The sequence below is a fragment of the Vulpes vulpes genome, chromosome 1 (assembly GCF_048418805.1).
Source record: "Vulpes vulpes isolate BD-2025 chromosome 1, VulVul3, whole genome shotgun sequence".
NCBI lineage: Eukaryota > Metazoa > Chordata > Mammalia > Carnivora > Canidae > Vulpes > Vulpes vulpes.
The window spans coordinates 184657217-184678401 of record NC_132780.1 but is presented as its reverse complement, the minus strand read 5'-3'; the positions used below and the strand labels follow the sequence as shown (position 1 = coordinate 184678401).

At 33.3% G+C, this 21185-nt stretch overlaps 1 long non-coding RNA gene across 7 annotated transcripts in view; it reads right to left on the bottom strand.

The window, feature by feature from the left end:
• LOC112923172 (uncharacterized) overlaps positions 1–21185 on the bottom strand; it is an 895045-nt gene that overhangs the window by 595073 nt on the left and 278787 nt on the right. Inside the window, exon 4 of one of the 7 annotated variants that reach the window (XR_011997186.1) lies at positions 12069–12219. The exons of the other annotated variants lie outside the window; for them this stretch is intronic. This is a non-coding gene — a long non-coding RNA (uncharacterized lncRNA). The remainder of the gene's footprint in view (positions 1–12068; positions 12220–21185) is intronic. 7 annotated transcript variants of the gene reach the window in all.

The following is a 21185-nucleotide window of genomic DNA, read 5'->3' as shown; positions in this document are numbered from 1 at the left end:
CCAACAAAATCAACTAAAAAAGATCCACACCAAGACACATAGCAATTAAAATGGCAAAAGATAGTAATAAAGACAGAATATTATAAGCAGCAATAGAAAAGAAAACAATTACATGTAAGGAAAACCCTATAAGGCTATCAACTGATTTTTCACCAGAAACTGCAGGCCAGAAGGAATAGAATAGCATGATATGCTGAAAGTGCTAAAACAAAAACAAAAACAAAACAAAAAACCTGCAGCCAAGAATACTTTATCCAGCAAGGCTATTATTCAGAATAGAAGAAGAGATAAAGAACATCCTAGACAAAAGAAAGCTAAAGGAATTCATCATGACTAACTCAGCCCTACAAGAAATGTTAAAGGGGACTCCTTAAGTGCAAAGGAGAGACCATAAGAAGAAGTAAGAAAAGTAGGAAGCACAAAAACAGTAAAATTATCTGTAAAAATCAGTCAAGAGATTCACAAAATAAAAAGTTGCAAAGTATGGCACCATATTCTTGCAAAATGGTGGGGAGAAGAGTAAAGAATGGGTTCAAACTTAAGAGACTATCAACTTAAAAGAGACTGCCAAATGCATAAGATGTTACATACAAAACTAATGGTAGCCAAAACAAAAAAACGAAAAAAAAACAAAAAACAAAAACAGATAAGCAAAAAATTAAGAAAAAAGAATCAAAGTGAGCAAATGGAGAGAGGAAAGGAACAGAAAAATTACAAAAATAACCTTAAAACTAGTAACAAAATGGCAGTATACACACCTATCAATAACTACTTTGAATATAAATGAACTAATAAACACTCCAATCAAAGACAAGGGTGCTAGATTGGATAAAAAAGCAAGACTCATCTATATGCTGCTTATAAGAAACTCATTTCAGAAATAAAGACACATGTAGACTGAAAATGAAGGGATGGAAATATCATTTATTATGCAAATGGATGTCAAAAGAAAGCTAGGTTAGCAATATTTATATCAGAGAAAATAGACTTTAAAAAACAAACATATGTACATAAAAGGAATAGACCAACAAGAAGATATAACAATTGTAAATGTTTATGCACCCAATATTGGGGGCACCCAAATACTTAGAGTAGTTAATAGGAAACATAAAGAAGTAATTTGATAGGATAATGATAGAAAACTTTAACATCCCATTGACACCAAAGGATAGATAATCCAAACAGAAAATCAACAAGCAAAGAATGGCTTGAATGGCACCTGGGACCAGATGGATCAAACAGAGATATTCAGAACATTCCATCTTAAAACAGTAGAGTACACATTGTTTCCAAGTGCACATGGAACATGCTTCAAAATAGATTACATGTTAGGACACAAAACAAGTCTCAACAAATTTTAAAATATTAAAGTCATACCATGCATCTTCTCTAAGCACAATGCTATGAAACTAGAAATCAACCACAAGGACAAAATCTAGAAAGAACACAAATATATGAACAGTAAACAAAATGCTACTAAACAATGAATAGGTAAACAAACAAACCAAGGAGAAAAAGAGAGAAAGAAGGGAAAATGAAACACAATGGCCCCAAATCTTTGGGATGCAGCAAAAGCTGTTCTAAGAGGGAAGTTTATATCATTACAGACCTACCTCAAAAGGCAAGAAAGGTCTCAAGTAAACATCCTAACCTACACCTAACAGAGCCAGATAAAGAAAAATAAACAAAACTCAAAACCAGTAGGAGGAAGTCTAATAAATATTAAAGCAGAAACAAATAATATAAAATAAAACCACAATAGAACAGATCAATGAAAGGAGCTGGTTCTTTGTAAAGATAATAAAATTGATAAACCTTTAGCCAGACTCATAAAAATAATACACACAGTGAGAGAGAAAGGACTCAAATAAACAAATTCATAAATGGAAAAGGAGAAATAATAACCAACATCACAGAAATACAAAGAGAACATATGAAAAATGATTTGCCAACAAATTGGAGAATCTAGAAGAAATAAATAAGTTCCTAGAAACATATAACCTCCCAAAACTGAATCAGGAAGAAGTAAAAGATTTGAATAGATTACCAATAATGAAATTGAATCAGAAATCAAAAAAATCCCAACAAAAAAATAGTCCAGGACCAGATGGTTTCACAGGCAAATTATATCAAACATTTAAAGAAGAGTCAATACTTATTCTTCTCAAAATTCCACACCCCCCCCAAAAAAGAAACAGAAAAGGAAGGAAAGCTTCCAAATTCATTCTATGAGGCCAGCAATTCTGTGATATGAAAGCCGGCCAGAGACACTTTACCAAAAAAGAGAGTTACAAAACAGTATTTCTCATGAACATAGATGCAAAAATACTCAACAAAATATTGGCAAACAGAATCTAACAATATATTTATAAAATTCATTCACCATGATCAAGCGGGATTTAATACTGGGGTGCAAGAGTGATTCAATATTTGCAAATCAATCAACATGATACATCACATCAACAAAAGAAAGGATAAAAACCATATGGTCATTTCAATAGATGCAGTAAAAGCATTTGACAAAGTACAGCATCCATTCATGATAAAAACCCTCAACAAAGTAGGTTTAAGGAGAATATATCTCAACATCATATAGACTGTCTATAACAAACCCACAGCTAACATCATACTCAATGGTGAAAACCTGAGAGCTTTCGCATTAAGATCAGGAATGAGACAAGGATGCCCACTTTCACTGCTTTTATTCAACATAGAACTGGAAGTTCTAGCCTCAGTACTCAGACCAAAAAAGGAAAAAAAATCCAGTTTGGTAAGGATGATGTAAAACTTTCACCATTTCCAGATATTATACTATGTACAGGAAACCCTGAAAATTCCACCAAAAAAACTACTACAACTAATAAAGGAATTCAGTAAGGTAACAGGATACAAAATCAAGAACAGAAATGCATTGCATTTCCATACAGTAATAGTCAAGTTTGTACACTATTGGTGGGAATGCAACCTGGTATAGCCCCTGTGGAAAACATTATGTAGGTTCCTCTAAAAACTAAAAATAGAGGCACCATATGATTCAGTAATTCCACTGTTGAGTATTTACTCAAACAATAAGAAAACACTAATTTGAAAATATATATGTATCCCAAAGCTTATCACAGAATTATTTATAATAGCCAATTATGGAAGCAGCCCAAGTGTCTATTGATGGATTATTGGATAAAGAAGCTATTATATATATATATATATATATATACATGTACATACAATGGAATATTATTCAGCCATAAGAAAGAATGGAATCTTGTCATTTGCAACAACATGAATGGATCTGGAAAGTATAATGCTAAATGAAATAAGTTAGTCAGAGAAAAACAAATACTGAATGATTTAACTCATATCTGGAATTTAAGAAACAAAGCAAGTGAATAAAAATGAAAGAGAGAGAGAGAAAGAAACTAAAAAGCAAACTCTTAACTAAGGAGAACAAACTGATGCTTATCAAAGGAGAGGTGAGTTGGGGAATGGGTGAAATAGGTGAAGGGAATTAATAGCACACATATCATAAGGACAGTCAGTAATGTAGAGAATTGTTGAATCACTACATTATACACCTGAAACTAATATAACACTGTATGTTAACTATACCGGAATATTTTTTTTAGAAAAAAAAAAAAGAATTCTCACAGCAAAATACAAAGCAAGACAGCAGCAACATCTTATTTTCAAAATTTCAGGGGACTAAAGTATAAGCTATAGATTTCTATTTAAATGAAATTATAACCCTCAAATTTAAAATCTGTTTAAAAACAGTTTTAAGAATGCAAAATCTTAAGGAATACTTTGTCCAGAAGCATGTCTTTAGGAATCTACTAGAGAAGGTGCTTCAGTGAACATGGACATATCTACAGAAATGTCATAGAATAAATGATGATAGAAATTTAACATACTTAGTAAACAACAAATGGGTCAATAAAGAAATTAAAGAAGAAATTTTTATAAAAAACACCTTGAGACAAGTGAAAATGGAAATATACCAAAATCTATGGGATGTAGCAAAAGAAGTTCTAAGAGGAAAGTTCATAGCTATACAGGCCTGTCTCAAGAGTCAAAAAAATCTCAAATAAACCATCTAACTTTATACCTAAAGGAACTATAAAAAGAAAAACAAATAAAGCCCAAAATTATAAGGAGGGAAATAATATTGATAAGAGTGGAAATAAATGAAATAGAAACTAAAAAGACAATAGAAAAGATCAATGAAACTAAGAGACAGTTCTTTGAAAAGATAAACAAAATTGACTATTCTCTAGTTAGGCTCAGTAAGTATTAGACAGTTCAAATAAAATCAGAAATAAAGGAGAAGTTACAACTAATACTACAGAAATATAAAGAATGATGGGATTACTATGAACAATTATATACCAACAAATTGCAAAAGGCCAGAAGAAATAGACAAATTCCTAGAAACATACAATCTTCCAAGATTGAATCATGAAAAAATAGAAAATCTGATAAACTGATTACTAGTAGGGAGTCAGTACTCCTGACTCCCTACTAGTCAGTAGGGAGTTTTGAGTCAGTACTCAAAAACCTCCCAGAAAACAAAAATGCAGGACCAAACAACTTCACTAGTGAACTCTACCAATCACTCAAATATTTAGTGCCTATCTTTAAATTATTCTATAAAACTGAAGAGGAGGGAACACTTCCAAACTCATTTATGAGGCCAGTATTACCTTGATACCAAAACCAGATAAGGACACAAAAAGAGAGAACTATAGGTCACCATCCCTGATGAACATAGATGCAAAAATCCTTGACAAAATATTAGCAAATTGAATTAAATAACACATTAAAAAGATCATACATCATGATCAAATGGGACTTATTCCAAGGATTCAAGGATGGCTTAACATCTGCAAATCAATAAATGTGACATACCACATTATAAAATAAAAGATAAAAATTATATCGTCTCAATAGATGCAAGAAAATTGACAAAATTCAACATCCATTTATGATTTTAAAAACTCTCAACAAAGTGGTATAGAAAAAATGTACCTCAACATAATAAAGACCATGTATGACAAACCCATAACTAATATCATACTCAATGGTGAAAAGAAAAGAGCTTTCTTCGAAGATCAGAAACACAATAAACATGCTTACTCTTGCCACTTCTATTTCACATGGTATTAAAGGTTCTAGTCAGAGTAACTAAATAAGAGAAAAGAAAATGGCATACATACTGGAAAGAAAGATGTAAAACTGTCACTATTTGCAGATGGCATACTACTTATAAAAAACTCTAAAGACTCTACCAAACTCTGTTAGAACTAATAAATGGATTCAGTAAAGTTGCAGGGAACAAAATTAATACACAGAAGTCTGTTACATTTCTAAGCACTAATAATGAACTATCAGAAAGAAAAATTAAGAACACAACGGCATTTAAAATTACAACAGAAAGTATAAAATACCTAGAAATATATTTAACCAAGGAGTTAAAAAACCTGTAGTCTGAAAACTCTAGGACATTGATGCAAGAAACTGAAAAGACACAAATAAATGGAAAGACATTTTGTGCTATGAAATGGAAGAATTAATACTGTAAAATGTCCATATCCTAAAGCAATCCACAGGTTCAATGCAATCCCTATCACAATTCCAATGGTACTTCTCACAGAAATAGAAAAAAAAATCCTTAAAACTTGTATAAAACCACAAAAGACTTCAAATAACGATGGCACTCTTGAGAAAGAAAAATAAACCTGGGTCATCATGCTCCCCAATTACAAAATAGAAGTAGAGTAATCCAAACAGTAGGATATTAGTATAGAAACATACAAATAGATCCATGGAAGAGAACAGAGAACCCAGAAATACGCCCATGCATATATGGTCAATTAATTTACAACAAAGAACCCAGGAATATACAAGGATAAAAGGACAATGTCTTTATTTTTTTTATTTGTTTTTATTGAAGTTTGATTTGCCAACATGTAGTAGAACACCCAGTCCTCATCCCATCAAGTGCCTTCCTCAATGCCCTTCACCCAGTTACCCCAACCCTCCACTCATCTCACCTTCTGCAATCCTTTATTCGTTTCCAAGAGTTAGGAGTTTCTCATGGTTTGCCACCCTCTCTAATTTTTCCCACTCAGTTCCCCTCATTTCCCTTATAATCCCTTTCACTATTTCTTATATTCCCCGTAAAAGTAAAACCATATGATGATTAGGACACCATTTAATAAATGGTGCTGAGGAAACTGAATAGTCACATCTAAAAGAATGTAACTGAGCTACCACCATACACACAAAAAAATTAATTCAAGTGAATTAAAGACTTGAATTCAATACCTGAAACTATAAAATTCCTGGAAGAATACAAACTCCTTGACATTGGTATGGGCAATCATTTTTTGGATCTGACCAAAAACAATGGCAACAAAAGCAATAATAAACAAGTGGGATTGCATGAAACTAAAAAGTTTCTCCACAGCAAGATAATCCATCAACAAAATGAAAAGGCAACCCACTGATGGGAGAAAATATTTGCAAATCACATATTCAATAATGGGTTAATAGCCAAAACACATAAAGAACTCAATAGTAAAAAAGCAAACAATCCAATTTAAAAATGGGCAGAGAAACAAACAAATAAAAACAAGACAAAAAAAAGGGGGCAGAGGATCTGAATAAACATTTTCCCAAAGAAGACATACAGATAGCCAACAGGCACATGAAAAGATGTTCAATGCCACTCATCACCAGGGAAATGCAAACCAAAACTACCTCACATCTGTTAGAATGACTATTATCAAAAAGGCATCCAAAAAAGGAATAAAATAATGGAAGCAGATTTTAAAATTAGAAAACAGAAATAAAAAATAGAAATGTTTGTATTTTTATTTTTTTAGAAATGTTTGTATTTTTATTTTTTTAGAAATGTTTGTATTTTTAATAAAAATTAAGAATAAAGGAATCACAAAGAAGGAAACACAAATACACCAAATAATAAACTACAGAGGAGAAAATACCCATTGAAATAAACTATAAAATTGTAAGTTACTACTTTGTACAACTCTATGCAAATACACTTGAAAATTTAGATGAAATGGATAATTCTCTAAGAAAATACAATTTACTAAATGATATTTACCATATATATTATATAGAGAGAAGATGATGATGATGATAGATAAATGATAGATAGATGATAGATAGATAGATAGATAGATAGATAGATAGATAGATAGATAGATGATAGACAGATATCTTAAAGCCAGTATCTAGCTTATTGAATTAACAGGAAATGCTAAAAACATTCCCTCTATCTATGGTCAGGAACAAGGCAAAAAAGTTCACTATCTCCAATTATAACCTTGCATTAATTAATTACATCACATAAGAATAAACACTTAGGAACATAAGAAGAATTAAGATAGCTTATTTAAAGAAGACATAGTAGTACAAATGTAAACCTCCATAAGAATTCAATGATTAAACTAAGACCAAAAATAAAGAATTAAGTATGGTAGAAAGACAAATAATATACACAAATTGATGTCCCTCATATACGCAAATTATTGTAAGGTAGAATGGAAGAAAATGTTATTTATAATGGCCACCATAATAAATTAAGCACTTAAGAATACTTTAACAAGATATTTTAAAAGCATGTTTGAAAAAATCTTAAAATACTCTGAAAGACAGAAAAGTAGGCTTAAACAAATGGAAAAGTATCCCTATTCTTTGATAGTATTAGTCAACATTATGAAAATGTCAATTTTCACCATATTTATTATAAACTTAACATGATATCATGAAAATACCAGCAGCCAGAAAAAAAGAATACTAGCAGCCAGATAAGTGCATTTCAAAATTTTATAGGAAAATAATTATGATGAAAGAGCTAGAAAAAAACTGTTTAGAAAAAGCAGTAGAGGGTACCTAGCCCAACTAAATATTAAGACATAAAAAAATTAAGACAGGGTACTATGAAAATATGAATGGAATGCAATAGAAAGTATGGAGAGAGACTTAGGTACATAAGTAAATTTAATATATAATAAGCTGGTATTTCAAATCACTGAGGAAAAGGTACTTTTAAATAAAAGGTATTAATACAATGGATTTTTTGGGAAAATATCATATATATATATTCAAAAAATACCAGAACTAAAAATGGATCAATTAACTAAATAAAAAAGTGAAACCATACATATACTAGAACAGAACATGGATGAAATTCTTTTATAACTTCAGTATGGGGAGAGCCTTTCTAACTGACTAAAATCCTGATATAATAAGAGATGAATTGAACTACATAAAACATTTTAAGGTAACATTTACATGTGGAAAAAACACCATTATCAAAATTTTTTAAAGTTTCAAAATTAGATAAATTATTTGCAGCACATATTATAGATAAAAGGTATTCCAAAAATATAAAAGACTCTAAAATATGAGCTACTAGACAAGAATATATGCTTCATAGGAAAATATATATATATAAATGATTCTTAGGATTCAAGGTCACTTAATTTATTTAAAAATGCAGATGAAAGCTTACTTATTGACCATTTCTCACTTATCAGATTGACACAAATCCAAAGCTTGACAATACAGCTTGTTATTGAGGTTGTGAAGAAACATATTCTCATACATAGCTAGTGAGAACATAACATTATGCCACCCTGATGAAGGAGAATTTGGCAATAGGTAGCAAAACCAAATATTTCCTTTGACTCAGCAATTCTACTTCTGGGGATTTACTCTGAGGACCTATTCTCCATACTATAAAAAACACACGTAACATTTACGGGACATTAATTATAATAGCAAAATATTGAAAACAAGTTAGATGCCCTGCAATAGTAGGCAATAGATTTTTATAAACTACTGTATATTCAAATGATGGAGTACCACGTAGGCTACACAAAAAGACTGAGAAGATGTTTATCAACTGATAAGGAATGACTTCCATATATATTGTTAAATAAAAAAATATATATCTCACTATCTTTTGTATATGAATGATAAAAATAAAGAAGATACACATTAAGTGGGTTTCCCTGTATATGTATTTTATTGTTTATTTTGTATCCTGGAGGTGCAGAGAAATTATATCCACACTGTGAACCCAGATGCTGGTTTCTAAATTCAATTCCCTACTAAAAGGAACTAAGGATCTTTAGAAAAATGGTTGCTTCCAGGTCTTGGGCATGAAAAATATAAGGTGAACTTGTAATATCCTGCTTAGTCAGAAAGCAAGGAAGTGAAACAAAAGAGATGGGGAAGAGGAGAACATTCTTTCTTAAAGGAGGTCTATTAATAAATGTAAAATGAATGATATAAATAGAAAATCATCCTTTTGCAAGCACAAATGTAATAACTGATTCAACCAGATCAGCATGGATGCTAAAAATATTGAAGGAAATTTTGGTTCAAGATACTCATATAATCTTAAAGTATCACCCACAGTTATCTATCAATTGCAAGAGAAAAGGATGCCTTTACAGTAGAAGAATCTCAGATACCACCCTAATCAAATAATTAAAGTTAGCACCACCAATAACGAAAAAAGTCGGTTACTATATGTCTCCTGATTTAATACACTGAGGATCATCCGTGTAGTGTTCTTGACAATAATGTTTAACTTGATTCCAGTAATATAGAAATAGTAGGAAATTAAACAAAATAGGCCTGGACTTAAAAAACAAAAAGTCTCAGAGTAATGAAAAATAAGAGAGGAACTGTTCTAAATTTAAAGAAATTAATATAACTAAATGTACTGAATAATCCCTGATTGAATCATGAGTTTTATCAAAATATAGAAAATGAAATTGAAAAACTGAATCATGACCTTATCAAAAAATAACTATGAGAGATATGAAGTGGATGACTGGGAAATTTTTGATATGGGCTGATGTCAGGTAATATTCTTACACTGATGTTCTATATTTTGGGTGTGACAGCAGTAAGGTAATGAAGAAGAATGTCCTTGTGAGGAGTTATATGTTGAGGCATCTATGGCTGAACTATGATATTTGCAACTGATTTTGAAATGGTTCAGCAAATATGTATCTACAAATATGAGAGGGAGATTACAAATGCAGTAAGTTGTTTAACAACTAGTGAATCTAGATAAAGAGCATATGTGCTCATAATATTTTTTTTTAGTTTACCTATAAGTTGAAATTTTTTCAAAATAAAAACTTGGAAAATTTTAAAAAAGCATTTAGCATTAATAACCTTAAAAAAGCATTAACTTGGAAGAGTTTAGAAATTATTTTAAGCTGCACAAAACTATCTAAGGCATCATAATATAATTATAGACAGGTTAATTAACAGTCTCTTAGCACCTAACCAAGAACAATGAAAAAGGAAGCATGTGCCATTTGGTTAGCACATCACTATTCCTTTATTAAAGAAAGATTCCTATCAGAAGTAGAAATACAATTTTCTCATATATAGTCATCATCCACCAAATACCTGTAGTAGCCCACAAGAATCTTCACTCTTCAGTTAACTGTAGAAATATACTGTAGATTTTGGGGTAAAGAGAAGTTGGACTGAGGTCATAAATTTAATAACAGCAAAATCACTAATTAACTTCCTCCTTGGCATCAGGGAGCCCTGGCTTCAAGTCCCACATCTATTACTCACTAGACACAAAGTCACCATCTAACTTATTCAGACCACACATTTCTTATCTGTAAAATGTGAATAAGAACACCAAGTTCATTTCTAACTCTGAAGAATTAGAGGTTAAATAATAGATACCTATAATAGCACAATATCTGACCAAATTAGGGACTCCATAAATATTAGTTGAATCTGAATCTCGTATTGTTTAACAAAATCAATGGCGTAACTTGTTTTTGACACTTAAACTTGATTCTTTCTATATTAATATAGTCATTGGTGCTGTCTCCAAGAAAGAAAATATTGTATTTCATAAGTATGTACTCCTCAGCAGAGATACATCTTCAATTAAAATTTGTATAAAATTACAGTTTTTCAAAAGACACAAGGCCATATGTAAACTAATAAAGAAGTTCTCATCCATAATTAATCCACAAATAGGTTTTTAATTAATGCGTTTTTCTAATAGCTATTCAGCTGTGACACTGGTACTACTGAAATTAAAACATTTTCCCAATATAAAAATATACCTAAAAATAATTTTATCTCTTATAAATTTACCTCTTGCAGGTCCTCTTTTTTACAGTAATATGCCCAAATTATCTGAATAGCATTATCTAACACATGGATGAAGTAGTTGGTAATCTATGCAGCATATTTTGAGAAATGTCATGGCAGAAAGATCTTCAGTCCCTTTTACCTGAAGATAACAAAAAGGTGCTACAGTGGATAACTACAAAAACAACCAACAGCCCTAGCCACCTTCAAAAATATTCTAATTGCTTGCATCTTTTAAAAATATATTCCAGAGCACCTGGGTGGCTCAGTGGTTGAGCATTTGCCTTTAGCTCAGGTTGTGATCCTGGGGTCCTGGGATCGAGTCTTGCCATCAGGTTCACCACAGGGAGCCTGCTTCTCCCTCTTCCTATGTCTCTGCCTCTCTCTCTCTCTCTCTCTCTCTCTCTCTATGCCTCTCGTGAAGAAATAAATAAAATCTAAAATAAAATAAAATATGCTCCAGTGAGACTAGGTGTATAAAAAGAGCAGTGGGCATGAGAAGAAGGCAGATTCTTTAACTCACTATTTTTCCAGAAGCCTACCCATGTCACATAAATAGTAGATTACAGAGCCAAACAAAGCACCTTGAGTGGCTGAGCTGTAGAAAAGACCCCTTCTCCCACCTATCATATTAAATACACACCAGCCCCTGTGTATAACCATTGATTCGTACGGACATACTGTTTTATGACTGAGGGAGAAGAGATTCATTTATATGGGGTTAGGAACTACTAACTACTAACTTGGGGAAGACAAGAATAATGGCACAGGGGATGGCATCACTTTCCTGCATGATCCATCCAAGTGAGAGCACCTGATTCCAGAGGTTCTAGAGGTAAAGGTTGGAAGGTGACAGAAGGGTCTTATGAGAGATTTACTCTGATTCTTAGAGAACTTACAAGACAGAAACTGCTGGAATGTCTTCATAAGAGTCTGCGTAATTCTTGGCACAAGTGAAATTCTGAGTTGGGAAAAAGCCTTTCTCTCTGGTATTTCCCTCCACTCTGTTTCTGTGGCATTCATGGCTGGCAGCTTTGTGGGCAGCTGCACCTGAGGAAGATAGGAGGGCACCTGTCAGCCTAGTCAGAAGGTGCACCTCTATGAAGAAGTACAGTGGGCAGAGACTCCAGAATGGAAAAGAACATGGGAGAGAAAGAAGATTTGGTCATATCAGAAAATATGGAATTGTGGAACACAGGTGAGGCCCACCATACCATTAATTTATACCACATGCTGCTATTTGGATCAGTCTTCCTCAAAGACCTTTTTCATCCTTTAAACAGTTTTTTTAGATATTTCTGTACTATAAGATAAAGAAAACATTCTAGGGATCCCTGGGTGGCTCAGCAGTTTAGCGCCTGCCTTGGGCCCAGGGTGCGATCCTGGAGTCTCGGGATCGAGTCCCACATGGGGCTCCCGGCATGGAACCTGCTTCTCCCTCCCCCTGTGTCTCTGCCTCTCTCTATATATCATAAATAAATAAATAAACAAACAAACAAACAAATAAATAAATAAATCTATCTTTTAAAAAAAGGAAAACATTCTAATCACAACCTTCAAAATCTGGCCTCAACTGATTCCCATTAATTTTCTAAAAGACTCTGCTATAATCAGTGTTCCTCAAATATGTTTGCTACTCTTGTTCCTCCCAGTTCCTTACCTCTGATTAAAGTATATCATTTCCTGAACTTGGTATATAGCTTCCCACATCCTCACCTGCCCTTCTAAATACAAACCAGGTCAAGTACCAACAGTTCTATAAACTTTTCACAGCTTTCAACAAATCAGGTAGTAGATCTACTGCTTCTCCGAAAATATGTCATCAATTGTCCATATTCAGATATTTTGCATTGCAAACTGAAAAAAAAAAAGGTTGAGACTTCACAGACTATATATTGTTTGGGGACACCTTTTCTTCTGTTGCTGATTTTGTACTTGGCCTTTGTACTTTTTAGCCTGGCTTTCTCATTTAGAAAGAAAGTTTCCTGATGACAGAGTCTGTGTTGTTTTCATCTTTGTGTCTTCTACAGTGCTTAGCACAGAGGTCCTCTATAAATAGTTTTGGTGCATAGATTAATTTGTTTATCCAGCATGGTATTGAGAAAAAAAAAACAGAATAACTGGGGTGATAATTACACCCACAGATTGAGATGTTGTTCTATTCTGTCCAGAAAATCTCTTCACTTGTAATCTTATATTTCTAGTAATTGATGTAAAGTCAAATAAGCAGGCAACAGTCCACTAGCATTTAACTGCAAAAATTCCCCACCTCACAAGGAAAATTATCAAACAGATAAAATGCTCATGGTCACTTCTTCTCCATCAGGTGTACCAACTCCAAATATTTATAACATATGTAAGGTAGAATTTATCCAAACAAAGCACCATCGTCTTCTCTTTACTACCCGTTATGAATAATTTTAAAGAGATTTAATAATATAGATTTGCCAGGAAATTTAAGCTCTAAATAAGCTCCTTATAAATAAATATTCTTTATTTTAGTACATAAAAGTGTATTTTATGTACTAAAATAAAGACTCCTAAAAAAAAAAAAAAAAAAGACTCCTCTCTCCAAGTTTGCTGATTAGTCAACTCAACCGCATTGGCAGAAAAGACCAAAATGTTTTGCTTGGTCTTCCGCCTCCTTATTCAGGAAGAATCAAAATTATAGTTATCCCATTAAAACCATCAGCTGCTTAAAACTCTCATTTATATGATACAGTCAAAGATTATTAAGAACTGATGCTTATTGAACATGAAATTACAGGATCTGTATTTTATTCTAATAGTATCTCATGTGCATCAAAAAAGCATTGCTTTCTCTTTTTGTATGAAACCCCGCCTCTTTTGTTGTTTTACTAATACCTTAAGATTATGAGTCATAAAATGTGCTATAGGAAAAAGTCTCTTTATCATTAGCATGAGAACTCAGCCCCATGTTCAATTCAACACATTTCAAGACAGAAACCACCGCTCTCCAACCTCCAGTGCAAGAGAAACTAAGCAGAAAGAGCTCCTCCAATGGTTTTTAAAACAATATAGAAAACTGGACGGATGAGGAGGGAAAGCAAAGAGTCGATTCGAGTGACCAGGGTGAAAAGAAAAACAAACATTATAGTTGCAAAAACATATATTCCATAACAAGTTCTTAAGACTCCCAGGTGCAACATCAGCATCGCTGGAGTCTCGATTTTTATTGTAATCTTGTGGCTTTTTATTTGTAACTTATATGAAAAGAATCATATTGATTGGGGCAGATTTAACTCAGTAAAACCTATTCTACTGAGATTGTCTGTGCTAGGTGATTTTATCAAGTTCTCTTTTGGTTTCATTTTCTTCCTCATCCCTATTCCCAGGGGAGGCTACAGCCCAGCTTGCAGAGCAAATTGCCCTAAATTGAGTTCTTTCTCTGGCATAGACAGGGCTGCCTTTGGCTCCTCAGCTTGAAAACTTTATGCATTCTTTTTTCCTTCTTCCTTAACAATCCCCTTCCCTTTTTCCAATTAAAATGGAGAAGTTTGCACCGGTACCTGCTCCCAATTAAATGAATACTGCATTACCAGCCGCACTCCCGGATCTTCTTTACCCTCCCTTCATTAGCCTTATTCCTCTGAGGCTGCCTGGCTGTCTGCCAGGGACTTATGGCAAGAATTCAAAATCTTGCACACTTTATCCCCTCCAAATCATTCTTGAATATAAGCAGTCTGCTCCTTAGGCCCAGCATGAGAAATCCAAGAACGTGTTCAAAATGGATAGGGGGTGGGGAGGGAGAGAAGAGAAAAATGATTTATTTAAAAGGCAAAAGCCTACGCAAAGAAAGACAAGCTAAGAGAGGTTAAGCTTCCCAGTTAATTGACCTTAGTTTCTTTTTTAAAAGCATGAATAGGAAGAACAACAAATGACAGTTCGATGGCCTTGCTTTATTTCTGAGTGCCTTCATGCCTATAGGAAGTACATCATCATCTTCACACCTCAGGCATGCTGACTCCCCAACACTCAGATTATGCACCGTGACCGAAAAAGCCAACCTTGGAAGCTTAGGCAACTGTTTTTTTAATAAAGATCAACGTGGAATTTTCCAACAAACGTGAGTGCTGTGGGGCCATTGCATCAGCCATTCTCAACTGACACTCGGAATCAGTAAGTGTGTGTCAAACTGTCACGAATGATGACCCAGGTGTCAAGCCACAGAAACAAACAGGCGTTCTGTTTGCTTCCACTGCTTTCGGAAACTGCAAATTCCATTTACAGAGTCTTTGAACGCACTTTAGCAGAATATGTGACCAAACCCAAATTCTCATATATACTGTCTGTGTGACCTTGGGCAAGTTATTTCACTTCTCTGAGTCTCGTGGTCTTCATTTCTAAAATAGGGATAACTATAGCTAGCACCAAATGCTAGATAAGGTAAGAAGAACATATAAATTACTTAGCACAATTCTTGGCACATGGTACATAGCTAGTGTAAACTCTTATTATTATTGCTACTAATACTGGTATTAAGCAAAACTATACCATATGATCTCACAGAACATGGGAAGGGCTAAGGACAATTGGTAGATGATTTTTAATTTTACAAAATGAAACAAATGGGCTATTGGACTCTCAAAAGCTGACTCTGATTTGACACAGACCTCAACACAGCTATGACATCCACTAAAGTCATTATTAGGAAAATCTTATCATTTAGTGGTAATTATGTCAAATTCTTCAAGCACCTTCGAAAATATGTAGTCTTGACTTTCTAAGAACATGTATACATAATTGAACACTTTAAAACAGACATCACTAAAGTAACTTTGATTCAGTGCTGAGAATCAACATAGAATTTATCTCTTAGAAACTTTCAAGGCATACTATGGTGCCACAGTTAACCACTTTAAAACAAATGACTAAATCTTAATAATCTAATTACTAACATAATTACTAAATCTTTTTAAGTGATTATATTGATGAAAAAATGAGGAAAATATATATTTATGAAAGGGGTTAAATATTATAAACACATTTGTGCTGACCATTTTTATCTACCACAATAGACACAACTTTTTTCTCTGCATGAGCTTCAAAATTACTGCCTGATTTGTAAGAGTTATAGCATGTTGCCTGAGGAACCCAAGGCAGCAGACATACTTTCAATACAGGAAGGAACTTTATAACTTTTTTTGGATTCATCAAATCTAAGTCCATAGCATTTTGTACAATAATCAGGGATTCAAATATTGAAATCAGAAAGCTGAAATTATACTCCAGCTTTAACCTTTGCTTGCTGCATGCAGCCTCTATAAAATTACTTTAACTTCTCAGATTATCAATTCCTCAAATATAAAATAGGACTAATAACACCTGTCATGTGATGTCATTGTAAGAATTAAATTTCAAATGTTTAACTTGAGCTATAGAAGCTCTCTACTTTTATCACCGTCATCATCATCACTGTGATTACTGACAAGTCTTTTACATTTTAAAGGTTAGTTCTTAAAATAGGGAAAGAATGTGAAATATGAAGTAAGAGATTTTGAAATATGTCATCAAATGTTCCTGGAACTGCACTGAACCCAGCAGAGGTAACACACGCTCATTGGTTCAGATCATGCATATTTGAGAGAAATTAATTGGGATGTTTTTTAGAGTTATGGTGTTAAGGCATGAATTATGAAATCTCCTACATCCAGGAAGTTATCTAAATTGTTTAACAAAAAGACGTAATCATGTGCACTAGCATATAAGATATAAACAAGATTTCAGAGCAAAGGCAGAGTCAGGATTTAGCCTCAGATCTGCCAACTGGAGGTAAAGGTCTCTCAAGCGATATTTATACTCTTAATTCAGAGATGTCATGTTACCTGGTTACATGAGGGGATAGAAAACTCAATAAGAGAGTATGACATTTTCTACTGCTGTACTCTCCTAGGCATTTTTAAATTACAAAATTAATTTTAAATAAAAATTTACTATAAACCAGAAGTGTCACAGGTATATTCCCTGAAATCAGCCCTCCTCTTATAGATCCTGTCTTGGTGAATGGCATTACCATCCACCCATGCCAGAAATTTGAGAGTCATACTGATATTTTCCCTTTCAATAAGTCTCTTGTACTAACAGTTCTATTTCCACAACACTGACCAAAGCTGAATCTGCCCCTCGAATCTCTGCTCATACTGCCTTAATTCAGGTTCTCATTGGCTCATACCTAAACTCCTAACTAGTCTCCTTGATCCCAGCTTTCCTGTTCACTCATCATTCCATATTCCACTCTCTACTCCTCTACATTCTCCTTACATGACCTTCTTAAACAGTCTCATTGTGCTTCTCCTCAATGTGAAACCTTCAATCTCATATCAGATGCTCTTCAGCCAGGCCCCTGTAAGCCTGACTCTCCCCACTCTCGTTCCCAGTCAATGCCCATCTGTGTCAGCCATTTTCTTTTTCATCTTTGCTTATCATTCTTTTCTTCCAGCCTGCAATACATTCTTTTTTCCACTCAGCCTAAATATTTCTTTAGTCCTTGAAAAGAAAATGTAAATTCTATATAGACCTATTAGATGAAGGTTGTGTCAATTACTGAAACAAGTATGTTAAAATCTCTGAATTGTGGGTTTGTTGATCTTCCATGTAGTTCTATCCATTTATTATAAATGTATGTGTGTGTGTGTGTGTGTGTGTGTGTGTGTGTGTATAATTTTTTAAAGATTTAATTTTTTGGAGAGAAAGAGAGTGCAAGGAGGAACACAGGAGGAGCAGAGGGGAAGCAGAGGGGGAAGAAGAGGACAAGCAGGCTCCACACTGAACACAGAGCCTGACAGAAGGCTTGATCCCAAGACCCCGAGACCATGACCTATGCCGAAACCAAGAATCAAACGCTTTAACTGCTTTAGCCCACAGGCATTCCTATGCTTTATATATTTTTAATAATATTATTGGGTATATGTAATCTTTAAATATATAAACATATATATTTATATGTTCCAGTTAACGTTAGTTTAAAATCTATTTTGCATAATAATGGCACAGTTACAGCTTTCTTCTGATTAGTATTTATTTTGGATAAATTTTCCATCCTTTTACTTTCATCTTTGCTGTGTCTTTATGCTTTCAGTATGAATCATCAGATAGCATACAACTGGGATTTTAAAAATCCAATCTGACCATTTCTGTCTTTTAATTGCAGAGTTCACTCTGTTTTCATTAATTGGGATTACTGACCTATTTGAATGTATTTCACTTAATTCATGCACCTGAAAAAGACCTATTTGATTTTACTTCTCTTTCTTTTTTAATTATCTATCTCCTTAATTCCTTACAGAAGCATTTCCTGAGCAAATACAATATTGCAAGCATTATTCCAGGCATTGCAAATCAGATCTGAAAGGGAGAAACAAACCCCCCTGCTCTCAAGGAGATTACATTCTAGTAGGAGAGGACAGACAATTGATAAGTAAACAACTGAATAGTACTTTAAATATATATTTATGAAGATATAAAGAAATTATGTTCTCTTCTTATTGTCTTCATTCTTTTCCAAAGATCAATTTTTCTACCCAAGCTACAAAAGTAGCTTTGTAATGGGTCTCTCCTCCCATTTCTCCTCCTCTGATACATCTGCTTCACTTGTATTTTTAGAACTCAAATATTACAAGCTTCAGATTCTCAGTGTCTCCCTGTTGACTACTTCACTGAGCAAAAATACCTTAGCCTGACATTCAAAGTCCTCTACAAAATGGCTCAGCCTATGTTTTCTAGCTCTTTCTTCCATATATCCTTATATTCTACTCTCCAGCTAAATGAACTAGTTATTTCCTATTACAAAACATATCTAGGTTTTATTTTTCTTGCCTCTTAACTCTACTTTCTCAAACTTCTCATTGGGTTCTCTCTCCTTTCCACAATTCGTCAAAGCATAATTTGAAATGTTACTTTCCCTTAAAACACCTTTCATGATTCCATATATTTCTGTGCTCTCCCTCTTCTGAATTCTAGACCATTCACTATTTTTTACCTTTTTATAGAATACCATTCTATTTTTTTTTCACTTATAGTATAAGCTTCTTAATGGCAGGATTTTTTTCTTACTCATTTTGATTTTTAAACAGTATTCAGTACAATGTCCTGAAAATAATAAATAATACATAAGCAGTAAATAACTCTTTTTTTCTTTCATATTTTATTTAAATTCTAGTTAGTTAACATATAGTGTACTATCAGTTTCAGGAGCAGAATTTAGTGATTCATCATTTACATACAATACTCAGTGCTCATCACAGTGCCCTCCTTAATACTTGCCACCCATTTAGCCCATCCCCCTACCCTACCAGATACAAAATACTGATTTGAAGGGACACATGCATCCTGATGCTTATTATAGCAGCATTACCAATAACAGATAAATTATGAAAAGAGCCCAAATGTTCATCAACTGATAAATGTATAAAGAAGTTGTACACACACACACACACACATACACACACACTGGAATATTACTCAGCCATAAAAAGGCAGTAACTCTTGACTTAATAGGCAAAAATTCCAATAAATGGCCAACCTATAGAAAAAACTGTGTTGCCTCATTCAATAACTATTCTCAGAAAATAGTTTTGATAAGTAAAATGTCTCAAATGATTAAACAGCTTCAGTTAAGTTGTAAAAGTTAAGTAGAGAATAGAAATATATTGAAATATATCCATATCTTAGGTCAAGTAATGAGAAAAAGCATATCTTGCTTGCTGGCAAGTATATCTTTCTACCTGTTGGGCAGGTAGAAAGGGGAGAAGGGGAAAATCCTGAAGAGTAATTACTTTAGATATTACATATTAAGAGTTCCTTGAAAATGTGGACACATTATTTACATATTCCCTCAACATTTTTCAGTAAACACTTATGGAGAACCACCTACTACATGTAAAGCAAGCACTATGCTAAACCCAGGGAATACAAAGATGAATAAGATTTAATATTGCCTTCAAGTAGCTAGAGCTTAGTGAGTAAAAAGATAAATAAACAGATAGAGGAAAATGTAGTTAAGTATTACAACAGAAAGATCTACAAAGTAAAACTGGAGAACTCAGGCAGGAGGCTCTGTAAAGGTTTCAGGTGAATTAGTTCTACTGAGAAAACAGCATGAAACCTGGAAAAAGCAGGCCTTTATGCGTTCATAGTATTTATGTCCTCTTTAACTTGCAGATATTATAGTGATAAATTGATAATATTTCAAACAGTGTTAATGTCACACTGTGGAGGTGTCACTATCTTTTACATGTACTGCTTTAAGATATCTTACGAAATTCTGATTAAGCATCACAGTGGATGCATATGCATATATTTATTTCTCATCCTTACAAAACCACACTGAACTGAATGTGAAAGAATTTTAAAACTTATAAACCCATAAAGATGAAAAAATAGGAGAGGAAAAGTTATCAGATAAACAATATCAAAAACATTTCTGAAATGTTGGAAGACAGATGGATGAATAGTGACTGCTTAGCAGATAAAGTTGAAACCTCATCCTAAATTGAAGGAGGCCAATAGGAAGCTTCCAATTCTACCAAAAATCCCAAAAACTCTCAAGCTATGGAAACACCAGATATCACAGAAAGTGATTAATCAATTAATTAATTAATCCTCATTAACATAATGAGGAGAGGATGTATGAATAAAATAAGAGGATTACTTGAATGTTTACCTAAGAAATAATTAGACACTATATCCCTTCCCTTACCTCAACAGAAGATCAGAGGTATATACTGTAGAGGTTTGTATAGTGAATGACAAGGTGAGATGTTCTATTGACTAACAGGAGATGAAGTGCAAAGCCCTATATTGAATAGTGAGAATTGTGGGTCATTTTCTGACTCAGCATCCAAAACAAGGACTATAGCTCTTATCCTCTGAGCATAAAATTGGAGAAGTCCTCTCTAAACAAACTTAAAGGCGAAGAGAAAATATGTAAAATATGAGATTTAGGATCTCTCAATTAGAAAGCTATGTTACCACATGGTAGTAAACCTTACCAGTTA